Raw genomic sequence first — 13096 nt, forward strand, 5'->3', positions numbered from 1 at the left:
AATAAAGTTGATAGTGTGCATTTTGTTAAGTGAAGGAGGCCAAAATGTTTAAAAGTGGTAAATTTTATGCTGTGTCAGTAAAAATTAAATTCTGTGCTTTTCCCCCTTCTGGATTCTGAATTACTTAACAGAACTTTGGGCAAGCCCATTTTACATCCTGTGCTTTTGTTTTTTTCTTTGCGAAATGAATAGACATAATTCCTGATTTTTTTTTTAATGTGTTTATAGTACCTTTCATCTGAGAAGTTCAAGGCACTTTGTAGAACTTCTGCCACACAGGCTGTGGGTCTTGCAGCACATTTGTAAGGTATGTAAATAGCTTTCATTCCCCTTCCTCCATGGAAGAGAAATAATTATTATATATTATATATTAATGTAAGTTCTAAGGAAATGTGTGTGCAATACTATTAATGATTTTCTTCTCCACCCAACTTGAGATCGTTATCTTACTCCATAACTTTTCTCTCTGCTCTTATTTTCCAACCTCTCTCTATAAGATACTCCTCTAACTTCCTATTTCTATTCTAAACAATATTTTTCTTCTTAGATGAAGATATATTTCCTAACCTCTTAATCTTTAAGGAGATGTATTTACCATATTATACACATACTTCTCTGGCTTCTGGATCACTCCCATCTTAATTCTTCTGTTTTTAAATTTCTTTAAGTTTTTGGTTTTTTCTGTAGAGTAGTTTGGTCATCTTACAGTTTGTGCACAGCCTGTGCTTTGGGTATGTCTAATTATCAGTAGAAAATAATTCAACCAGAGGATGAGGATTGGAGGACAGTCCTTCTTACCAGAGGAGTCAGCATTGAGAGGAATGTTAACAGCAGGTGTAATAGCCCATCCAGGGGCTATTCAGATATTTTAAACCGATTACAAATAAAGGAAATAGAATCATCTTAATTTAATTGATACCATGTAAGTATCCTGGTTTGGTACCATTTTGACTACTTCTTCTTGTTCTCCTTGGGTCTGAGGGAACTCTGTATATAAAGAAGTGAGCTGTTAAGAGTATGAATATTCTCATTTGATGAGATAGGCTACCTGGCAAGGAAGTCATATAATGGTAGTGGTTTTGGTTGGCTTTGAACTTATGGTTGGCTTTGAACTTACGGTTGGCATGGTAAAAGGAATGGCCAAGCTAGCTTGTCATTATTCATTCATTGAACAAATAGTTACTGTATGCAGGTGCTGTTCTGGGACACATTTGAAGAAAACAAAGAAGGTCCCTGCCCTCAGGTAGTTTTTTCTTTGTTTTACAATGTCTTTATTCCTAAAAACATGAACATTTTGAATCATTTCATCTGCTTTTCTCAGTATCACTGACGAGAAAGTGGAAAGCACATCAGGGGTTAATAATCACAAAAACATTAATAGCACTGCTCATTTTTATTCTAATAGGGAATACTGATGATCCATGGCAAGAGATTAGCCCAGTGCAACTGCTGGGCATAGGACAGCAACTAGGCTAGCACCACTGGGCGTGAGACTCTGTTGCAGTTCCATGAGGCTTGAAATTCTCCTTTCAGCAGATTCGAGTGATGCATTAGGGTGGTTTGATTGATGGCCTCTCTTAAAAGAGGGCAGGCTATATCTCAAAGTTGTTTTCTCACTTGTTCATTTTTGACATTACTGAGTTAAAAACAAAAATAGGGTTATGCTTTTGCTCTGTAAGTTTGCTTAAATCAGATTTCTTTTACCAGAGAGGCTGATGGCCCTGTAATTACAAAAGAATTCTGCCATAGACGGTGTGCCTGCCTGCCTGTCTGTCTGTCTATGTATCTGTCTGTCTATTTGTCTGTCTGTCTTTTAAGCAAGTTATTTTATTTCTTTGAGCCTCAGCACCTACATCTGTGAAATGAAGATTTCCATTTCATAGGAATTTTAGATGAAATAATATGTGAAGAGCACAATGCTCAATGCATATTAGTTTTCTCCCTTGGTGGAAATACTTGTTCTAACTCTGGTAGATTCTTCAAGTATATTTTTCTTTCAGGATATCAATGCATTGTATTTATATAGTGACCGTTTGCTTTCAGAGTGATGAAGATTTTAATAGGAAGCTTAAAGTTACATGAATTTCTTTACTGCCACCTGACTGAATAGGAGAAACACGTGTTTGTTGTTTTCATTTTATTTTCTTGTCTTTTGTTTGTTTAACTATAGGAGTTAGTATGTTGGGCTTAGATTTTACCGTCATTTTTATAAATGTTTACTGACATCATGAATAATAGTTCGATAACATGAGACCATGTAAATCACAAGTTGTACAGATTCATTCTTGGGTTGTAGTAGTGATTCTGCCTTTATCTGACACTGGGATCATTTAGTTCTACCCTTAAGCATCAGTAAATAGTAGCAGCAGAGATGGCACTCTCCAACAAGTGGACAGAAAAGTAGATCCGTGAGGTGGAGATTTTTTTCTACTGTTATTTGCCGCCACTACCTTTTATAACTGAAGGAGTTTTGAACAATATCTAATCCATGGCAACTCTCATGTACATTCATGTGTCTAATTGTAGTTGAAGAATCTTTTTTTTTTTTTTTTTTTTTTTTTGCTGTACGCGGGCCTCTCACTGCTGTGGCCTCTCCCGTTGCGGAGCACAGGCTCCGGACACACAGGCTCCGCGGCCATGGCTCGCGGGCCCAGCCGCTCTGCGGCATGTGGGATCTTCCGGGATAGGGGCACGAACCCGTGTCCCCTGCATCGGCAGGCGGACTCTCAACCACTGTGCCACCAGGGAAGCCCTGAAGAATCTTTGATCATGAAGTTAGAAGCATGCATTTATCCTGTACCAGCTATATGCAGACTTCATTTATCTTTCAGGCTTATTCTTTAGAAATTATATTTTCCATTAATTAAGTTTTCCAATTTTACTAAGCTTGCATCCTTACCATAGTCCCTAAGACAGAAGTCCCTAAAACTTAAAGGGAAAATGTTTTGAACCACTTCGTCAGTTTAATAGTAGGCCCCAAAAGCAGTTCCCACATAAAAACTGATGTGTTTTTTGCAAGAAGAGGGACAAAAGAAGATAGATCTTTATTTTCTGAAGTTCCTAGCTGCTGTAAAATACAGAGATCCAATTCCATTACTGTAAAAAATTGTTTGTGCTTTGATTTTAAGCATATGGTTGAAAGTTCTACTTTTGTTGTATGTACACTGCTATTTTTACCTTATTCCCATGGCAGTTGTGTCTCAGTTGATACAGTGCAGATGAGTTGTCCTCTGGTGCCTCTTCCATGGGCCCAGAGAGCAAATGTTCGGCCACTCTTCCGGTGTACCTTTAGGTAACCCTATTATTTGTTATTTAGGTTTTGAGGCCTAAGGAAGGAAGTACGTTTAAGGTGGTTATTTAATGTTGTAACAGTACAGTTTTTTGTCATGAGATAATTTTATTACATGATTTGGCAGTTTGGTTGGAAACACTGTGGCGTTTGGAGTTTTTTGTGGGAAAGTTCTTTTCTGGGTGAAGTCTTTTGTTTAACTTTTAAAGTTATTCAAAGGAAACTGTTTATCTTTTGAAGGTCTTAAGTTCAGAAAAGGAAGGCAATAGAATACCTTAGGTAAGAGCATGGGCTCTCTGGAGAGAACTGACAGTTAAGTACTAGCTCTTATACTTGACAACTTATGACTCTGGATAGTAATATTACCCCTTTGTAACTCAGTTCCTCCTCTGTAAAATGGGGATAACAGAGTGCTGTGAGGGTTCAGTGAGAGAGAAGCACTTAGCCCCAGTGCCAGACATGCAGGTGCAGTTCTTTAACTTTCACTATTCAAGTTACAGTTTGTAGTACATAGTAATCACACTTTAATCTAATTTGGAAGGTAATTTTTTTGGAGGGAGGATAGGACCCTAAGAATTAATTTTGGGGGAAATAAAAACAGGCCTCTCTACTGGATCCCTGTTGCTTAGGAACAGTGGTTCGCAAACCTGGCTATTCCTAAACATGGGATCCAGTTCCTAAAGTTGGAATTACTTGAGGAGGCTTTTTTAAAAATCACCTTTGTTGAGGTGTAATTTGCATAAATAAAATGTACTTATTTAAATAACAGTTTAGTAAGTTTTGGTAAATACATACACCTGTGTAATTGCCACCCAGTCAAGATACAGAACATTTCCTTGGGAGGCTTTAAGATTTTCTATTTTTACGGGGGGTTGGATGAATTGGGAGATTGGGATTGACTTATATACACTGCTGATACTATGTATAAAATAGATAACTAATGAGAACCTACTGTATAGCACAGGGGACTCTACTCAGTGCTCTGTGGTGACCTAAATAAGGGAGGAAATCCAAAAAAGAGGGGATATATGTATACGTATAGCTGATTCACTTTGCTGTACAACATTGTAAAGCAACTATACTCCAATAAAAATTTAAAAAAAAATTTTTCTATTTTTAACTAGTTTTTTATTTAAAACAATATATGTACTTTATTCTTGTTGGGACTGTGAATTACAAGTCAGAACTACAGTGAGGTGCCACCTCAGGCCCATTAGGATGGCTGCAAGTATCAAAAAAACAGAAAACACCAAGTGTTCTCAGGAATGTAAAATGGTACAGCCACTATGGAAAACAATATAGAGGCTCCTCAAGAAATTAAAAATAGAATTACTATCTGATCCAGAAATTTCACTTCTGGGTTTACATCCCAAATAATTAAAAGCAGGGTCTTGAAGAGATATTTGTACACCTGTGTTCATAGCAGCATTATTCCCATTAGCTATAACAAGGAAGCAACCCAAGTGTCTACCATCCAATGAATGGATAAGCAAAATATGGAATATACATACAATGGAATGTTATTTAGCCTTAAAAAGGAAGGAAATTCTGCAATGTGCTACAACATGATGAATCTTGAGGCCATTATGCTAACTGAAGTAAGCCAGTCACAAAACGGCAAATACTATATGATTCCACTTATATGAGATACTTAGAGTAGTCAAAACCATAGAGACAAAGTGGAATGGTGGTTGCCAGGGTCTGGCGGGGGAAGAAGAATACCGGGGGGCAGTTGTTAATGTACAGTGGGTATAGAGTTTCAGATTACAAGATGAAAAGAGTTATGGGGATAGATGGTGGTGATAGTTGCACAACAGTGTGACTGTATTTAATACCACTGAACTGTATGCTTAAAAATGGTTAGGATAGTAAATTCTGTTGTATATATTTTACCACAGTAAAAGGGGGAAAATGCACTAGATAAAAATAAAATCATACAGTAATGTTTATAATAAAAAGTGTATATTCTTCCTGTCCTAGAGTGCAGTCCTTCTCTCAGTGTATTGCTTCCTTTGGAGCTTTAAAGGTATTTTAGAGTAAGGGGTTGGTAAAGCATGTATATTCAGTGCAAGGCAAAAGGGGTAGAGCATGAAAACAAGCCTTTCTCATATCTCTGCCTCCCAAGGTTCTTGCTTCAGAGAAAACCTTGTACCTGTTTCCTGTGTATAAACCAAGTAACTGTTTCATATGTATCCTTCTAGAGATACTGTGTCCCTTTTTTATGTACAAACTTAATGCACATCACACTGTTATACATCTATTCTTTCCTCTTAACAATAGGTCTTGTTGATTATTTGGCAAGATAGTTAAAAGTATACACTGTGGAAAATAGTTTGGCTGTTCCTCAAATAGCTAAATACAGAATTACCTTACGACTCCTAGGTACATACCTAAAAGAATTGAAAGCGGGTACTCAGACAAATGCTTGCACGTAAACGTTCATAGTAGGGTTTCCCTGGTGGCGCAGTGGTTGAGAGTCCGCCTGCCGATGCAGGGAACACGGGTTCGTGCCCCGGTCCAGGAAGATCCCACATGCCGTGGAGTGGCTGGGCCTGTGAGCCATGGCTGCTGAGCCTGCGTGTCCGGAACCTGTGCTCCACAGCGGGAGAGGCCACAACAGTGAGAGGCCCGTGTACCGCTAAAAAAAAAAAAAAAAAAAAGTTCATAGCAGTACTATTCAAATACGCAAGAGTGGAAATAATCAAAATGTCCATCCACAGGTGCATGGATAAACAAATATGGTATGTACATACGATGGAATATTATTCAGCTATTTTTTAAAAATGAAGCACTGAGGAGGGAGGGAGATGCATGAGGGAAGGGATGTGGGAACAGATGTATATGTATGACTGATTCACTTTGTTATAAAGCAGAAACTAATTAAAAAAAAAAAAAAAAAGAAGCACTGATACATGCTACTGTATGGATGAACCTTGAAAGCATTATGCTAAGTAAAAGAAGCCAGACACAAAAGGCCACATGTTGTATGATTTCATTTATATGAAGTATCTAGAATAGGTAAATCTGTAGAGACAAAGCAAATTGATGGTTGCCAGTTGTTGCGTTCAGGGGAAACTGAGGACTGACTGCTTAATGTGGGTGTGGGGTTTTCTTTGGTGGTGATGAACATATTTTGGAACTTGATAGAATTGGTGGTCGCACAACATTGTGAACGTACTAAATATCACTGAATTATACACTTTAAAAAGGTTAACTTTATACTCTGAATTTCACCTCAATTAAAAAAAAAATGGTTTTTAAATGGATGTTCAGGCCCCACCCTAAAGAGTTTTCAGTCTGTTAGTTGTGGAACCTTGAGAGGAATAGCTATTTTTATGCCAAAATACAGTGCCTGGCTGTGCACTGTCATTGCTGAAACAGCTCAACAGGACATTAGGCAGCTTGGGGCTTTTGGTTCATTCTACTCTATGTGTCAGTTCTCCAGACAAGCATTGTCTTGGGGACAGTGTAAGTGGAGAATTAGGTTGCACAAGTTCAAACCCTGATTCTGTGCATCTATTGGTTGGACAAAAAGTTCGTTCAGGTTTTCCATAACATCTTACAGGAAAACCCGAACGAACTTTTTTGTCGACCCAATATTTAAGTTTCACCCTGAAATTTTTACATTTTGAGGTCAGTGATATGATGCTCCTATTTAGGAAGCCAGAAGGTATGTTCCCTCAGGAGTGTTTCTTTCCCCCCTACCCCGCAAAGAAGAATTTCAGTCTGGGATGATTCCCACTTGGCAGTATATTGGAGGCTTTCTTGTTCTCCTCTGCCTGCCCTTATTATGTACCTTAGGCCTGCTGCTCTTGGTCTCCAAGGGCCTTTGAACTGACATTGACCCTTGGCAACTGCTTGATCAGGATGGCCAAATAATGTTGATAGTACCAGGCTCAAGCTTATTATGAGCAAATGGACAGATGGTAGTGTGTGCCTCCTTGCCAGGTTTCCAATGTAGTCCATAAACAAGATAAATGGCTTTATGTTTTCAGCTTACTTTCCCAAGTGTTTAATGGTGTTTCCATTGTGCTAGTCACAGTCCTAGGTATGGGTGAACCTGGAGTTGATCGGACAGATTTCTGCCCATTGCACTGAAACACAGTTTCTTCCTCTGACTTAAGAAAGTAGTATGTATTCTGTTCATTTGTATGTGTATTTTAACAAAGGACCAAAGCAGTGGAATGGAGGAGGGTACTGGAGAAGGGAGTGCTTATGAAAAATCTACACTTCCTTTCAACCAGGTTTATTATTTGAACAAAAATCTGATTCTGGTTTGGTTGTTACTTTTAGGACTATCTGAAGAAAAGGCTGAATTTTGACTTTTATTTTCAGTTTTATAGTCCTGATAGCTTTGCTTCAGGAGGGTGCATTGTAGGGCATCCTGTAAACTTTCATTCATGTGTATTTAGGTACAGGAAGTATGGCTCCTGTAGAAAATTTGAGATCCTAAACCACTGAAATAGTGTCTTTGTGTTCTGGATAACTGAAGTTTGCATCTTTAAGGTTTAAAACTTGTTTTATTCCTGTAGTGAATGTCTTCTTTTTCTCTTATAGTATCTGGGCCTTAAGCTTCCCTGCATAATGATTGAGGTCTTTCCAACTAAAGGATTTTTTTTAAAAATATTTATTTAAATATTTATTTTGGTTGTGCCGGGTCTAGTTGCGGCATGCGGACTTCTTAGTTGTGTCATGCATGCAGGATCTAGTTCCCCGACCAGGGATGGAACCCGGGCCCCCTGCATTGGGAGCTTGGAGTCTTACCCACTGGACCACCAGGGAAGTCCCCTCCTAGAGGATTTTTAAGGTCTGTCCTTGGAGTATGTTGCACTGCTTTAGGACTCTGGCCTGGCCTGAATGGCACTTCCCTCCCTCCCCATTTTACGTTTCCAAGCCTGATTTACAGGGTTTTCTACTTTCATGTCATACGCTACACCTCTTTCTCAGCCAAACATGCATTTTTCTAAACTACTGTGAACTGAGCTACTGGCCAGTTAGACTTGCAGAGTTGTGTAAAATTAGAGCAAATAAGTTCATAGGATCTGAGTTTTAACACTCATTGTTACAGATGATTGAAGTTCCTGATTATATGAGGGGTTTCTGTAATTCTATGAGGGTGAATTCTTTTTTTTTTTTATGAGGATGAATTCTTAAACTACTACAACTGTGTCTTAGGAGGTAGCTCACCATTGGTGTACACAGCTAATCTTGTAACTTGTTTTCTTTTAAAAATTTGCATGCAGCAAATTGGTTATATAAGCTTCTTTGCTCTGGGAAATGTATTTTTTGGAATTGGTTACTTGAACACTTTAACTGTTACTTGCTTGCGCCTGTGCTTGTCCAACAATGGTGAATAAAAGGTGATTCTTACACTAATTGGAGTTTGGCAGGAAGAAAGTTTGGAGGGGGTGTGACGAGTGAAGTAGAGATAAATTTTTTTTAATGCTAATTTAAAAAAAATTAATTTATTTTATGTATTTATTTTTGGCTGCGTTGGGTCTACGTTGCTGTGCGCGGGTTTTCTCTAGTTGCGGCGAGTGGGGGCTACTCTTCGTTGCGGTGCACGGGCTCTAGGCGCGCGGGCTTCAGTAGTTGCGGCACGTGGACTCAGTAGTAGTAGCTCGTGGGATCTAGAGCGCAGGCTCAGTAGCTGTGACACACGGGCTTAGTTGCTCCGCGGCATGTGGGATCTTCCCGGACCAGGGATTGAACCCGTGTCCCCTGCATTAGCAGGTAGATTCTTAACCACTTCACCACCAGGGAAGTCCCGAGAGAAATGTTACACGCTCAGAGTACTTAAGGGACCTGATCTGAGTTGGCTCAGGGAAGGCCTTGAGAGAAAGTGACTTAGCCTTTTAAGTATGAGTTATTTAAGTGGGGGAAGGGTGGGTGACGTTCATTCAGGGCAGAGGAAAGACTGAAGAAAGATGGCTTAATATCCTCAGCTATAGGATATTTTATTGTTTTGGCCAAGGGTGGTTGTTTGCCTTGGGTTTTATGATTTTATAAGTTAGTGGCTTGGGATTTATAGTCATTTCCTTATCTGCAATATGACATTTTGTACCCACATTTCATCCAAAATATTTTTTGCACCTCTTGCATTGACACTACTCCCTTCCATAGAAACTAACATTGACAAAACCTAGGGTTGGGGGTAAGTTATTATGTACACTAGGATCATCACTCTTCATAATGAAATTCACAGGATTTTTATGTATCTTAAATTTTCCTTTTAAATTGTCAAGTTTAGTTTCCAAAAGACTAGACAATTTTTGCTTTTGTAATAGTCATATATACAATACTGATTTGTAACAACTTCTTTAGGGAGAGAAATAAACAATATGAAGTTTCAACTGTATTACATAATTGAAGCATATGGATGTTAACAAGTCTTATGAACTCAACTTCTAATCTGTTGTGTCCCCTGTGTTTAAAATAATGAATGCAGTAAAAAAGTAAAAATTAAGTCATGTCCAAAGCTATGCTGGTGTTAAATGCTTTTATTTCTTGGGTGGTTGAGAAACAGTAGAAAGCTTGCCGTAGTCATCACTATTTCTTTTGTGTAACTAGTCCCATGGAAGAATTATGAGGTAGAATTATAATTATCTCAAGTATGCTGAATTAGTAATTTTTCAAGCTGTGATTATTTTCTCTGCATGGAAATTTATTCATTATCTTTCCAAAATATTGTAAAGATCTTGATCTAGCAGAAACAGTACAGTTAATCAGTTGAATTATTTCTACTTCTGTTTCTTGGCTTGAGAACTTTTTTGTGCCTGCTTAAAATGAATGTTTGGCTAATAAATGTCTGTATATATAATGCGTTCATTATAACTTAGTAGCACCATCTCAAAAGTCTTTGGTGGCTCTTTATCTGCCAAAAAATAAGCTTAAAATTGTGCTCAGAGGCAGATTAGCTGTGAGTCTAAGAAAATAAGTATTGTAAAATGTGTGGTCCCTAAACAAGTTATCAAAATTAACACACCCAAACCCCAACTCACCTAATTTAAAGCCTATTTTGTTTTAATGTCAGGAGGGGCTCAATCCATTTCTCTGAGATAACAGCATTGCTATTGGTCATGGAAAAATCAGACTTGAGGGCATTACAAAAGGTGCTTAGAAAGTATTAAGAGGAATATGATTGTGTGTTTAAAACAGATTGACATTGGACTAAGGATTTCATACTTGACATTCAGAAAGTTCTAAAAACCACAGACTCATTTGATGGCAAAACCTGAACTAATGAGAAGTTGTGTAGTCTTTATCCTACTTAGTGTGAATATTTACTTATTTTACTGAAGAACTATTAACCCATTGGGTGTGTTACAGAATATTTGGCATTTGCACCATATTACCTTTCTAAATCTGAAAAATTCTGAATTTAGAAACATCTGACCCCAAGGCTTTTGGATGAAGAATTGTGGGCCTGTACTTCTAGGCAGTGAGAGAAAAGCTAAGTCTTTTTCTTTAATGGGAAAGAAGAGGGTGGAAAGAGGTATGGATGGCATATGCACTTTGGAAAAATAATTATTTGCTGGACTGGTAAAAGTTTCATTTTAGGAAAAACATTCCTTTCAGATCAGGCCATATTATAAACTGGTCTTCAATTCTGGACAGTTGGAATTTGAAGGAAGGAGTTGCCATTTGTACAAAATAAGACCTAAATAATGATGACACACATTTATTGAACATTGACCTATTTTCAGAATAAGTAAGCTCTTTTTGTGTAATACCTTATTTAATCTTCATGCCAGCCCTGACAGATAAGGAAACTGTAAAGGGGTACAAAGCTAGTAAGATAACTTTCAGGTAATGTATCAATAGCTCCTTTACTGCTACTGTAAACTGCCTTCTTTCTACTCTGTTGCTACCTAAAACTGAAGTTAATTTCTCATAGAATCTTTTCTTTGGCTAGTCTATTTGGGACCTATCCATGTAATGAATATTTCTGATTTTATGGGGTAGTCCATATAGTAGATGCTGTATGCTCATCAGACACACTCAGGATGGGACTCAGATTTTGAAACCCAAAAGTAACATTTGGTCAAGTAAGGTTGGTGGTAGTGTTTTGGGTTGGGAGGGTTGGTGGATAAGAATCACCTGGAACTCTGAGAACTTGTGTCAGCTGTCCCCTTCCTGAATCTGGATGGTGCAGGGGTTAGAGTGCATGTGATTACACCTTCCTCCAACTACAGTGAATAATCAAGATTATTCACAAGTTAAGGTAACAGTGGTAATGCACAATTTCCAGGCCTTTTCTTTTCTGCTTGGGAAGACTTAATAGAATGCAAAAAAGGAATGCTTATAGGCCTTAAAAACTCTTGGCCTGGGCTTACCTGGTGGCGCAGTGGTTGAGAGTCCACCTGCCGATGAGGGACACGGGTTCGTGCCCCGGTCTGGGAAGATCCCGCATGCCACGGAGCGGCTGGGCCCTTGAGCAATGGCCGCTGAGCCTGTGCGTCCAGAACCTGTCCTCTGCAACCGGAAAGGCCACAACAGTGAGAGGCCCGCGTACCGCAAAAACAAACAAACAAACAAAAAAACTCGTGGCCTTAAAACATATTTACTAGATTGCGGAAATTTTCATTTTAGGAAAAAATACCACTGTATTCGGGTAACTTTGAATCTGTTCTAATTTATGGAAAAAATAAATTGCTTGCAATCTTCAGTACTTTAGCTATTATTAACGAATTGTTTTTGATCCCCTGTAATGAATCTCTTCATCATGGTTGAAAATTGCTGCCCTCTAAAATATTCCCAGAGTACTGGTCTTTTCCTCAAGGCTTTTTGCCATATCTAAGGTGACAAGATAGACATTTAGTCTTTTTTTTTTCTCCCCTTTCGATGTTGTTTCATACGTGAATATTGGGGTTAGGGAGTTTTATATACAATGGTTTGTTAGTTGTAAGTGTTGTTTGAAAAGAAATACCTTCCTACTTGAAGAATGAGACTTAAGGCCAATTCAGAAAAGAAGGGAAGTAACTAAGAGGAAGTAAATTTGAAGGCTAATGTCTATTTTTAGTAACTTGAGCTTTTGAAAGTTTCCTTTCATAAGTTAGAAAATTAACTCTTTCTTATACCAACACATTTTTATCCATTAACTTAGGAAAAGCTAGGTTTCTTATTAATTCAGTTGGCAAACACGTACTTACGTTCAGTGATACCTATGACCTTGCTAGGCATTGTAGGGAGTATAGAAATGAAGACAGTTATCCCTCAGGGGATTGGTTCCAGGATCCTCACAGATATCAAAACCTGTAGCTCCTTACATCCCTTATATAAAATGGTGTAGTATTTGCATATAACTTGTGCACATCCTTCCATATACTTTAAGTCATCTCTAGATTACTTATAATACCTAATACAACATAAATACTGTTGTCCCTTGGTTTACACGGGGATTAGTTTCAGGACCTGCCCTGGATACCAAAATCTGTATACTCAAGTCCCATATTCAGTTGGATTCTGCCAACCAGGATTGTGTGATAGTATAGTATAGTATAGTGTTTATTTATTTATTTGTTAGAGGATACTTTTTTTCTTTAACTTGTTTAATTTATTTTTGGCTGCGTTGGGTCTTCATTGCTGCGCGCAGGCTTTCTCTAGTTGCGGTGAGCGGGGGCTACTCTTCATTGCGGTGCGCGGGCTTCTCTTGTTGCGGAGCACGGGCTACAGTAGTTGTGGCTCGTGGGCTCTAGAGCGCAGGCTCAGTAGTTGTGGTGCACGGGCTTAGTTGCTCTGCAGCACGTGGGATCTTCCCGGACCGGGGCTCGAACCCAAGTCCCCTGGATTGGCAGGCGGATTCTT

At 38.5% G+C, this 13096-nt stretch overlaps 1 protein-coding gene across 2 annotated transcripts in view; it reads left to right on the forward strand.

Moving 5' to 3' along the window:
* RHOA (ras homolog family member A) overlaps positions 1 to 13096 on the forward strand; it is a 52095-nt gene that overhangs the window by 4477 nt on the left and 34522 nt on the right. The window contains exon 2 of one of the 2 annotated variants that reach the window (XM_081245240.1): positions 229 to 307. The exons of the other annotated variant lie outside the window; for it this stretch is intronic. The gene's annotated coding sequence lies outside the window, so the exon portion shown is untranslated. The remainder of the gene's footprint in view (positions 1 to 228; positions 308 to 13096) is intronic. 2 annotated transcript variants of the gene reach the window in all.

This window comes from Mesoplodon bidens (genome assembly GCF_964165515.1).
Source record: "Mesoplodon bidens genome assembly, chromosome: 10".
NCBI lineage: Eukaryota > Metazoa > Chordata > Mammalia > Artiodactyla > Ziphiidae > Mesoplodon > Mesoplodon bidens.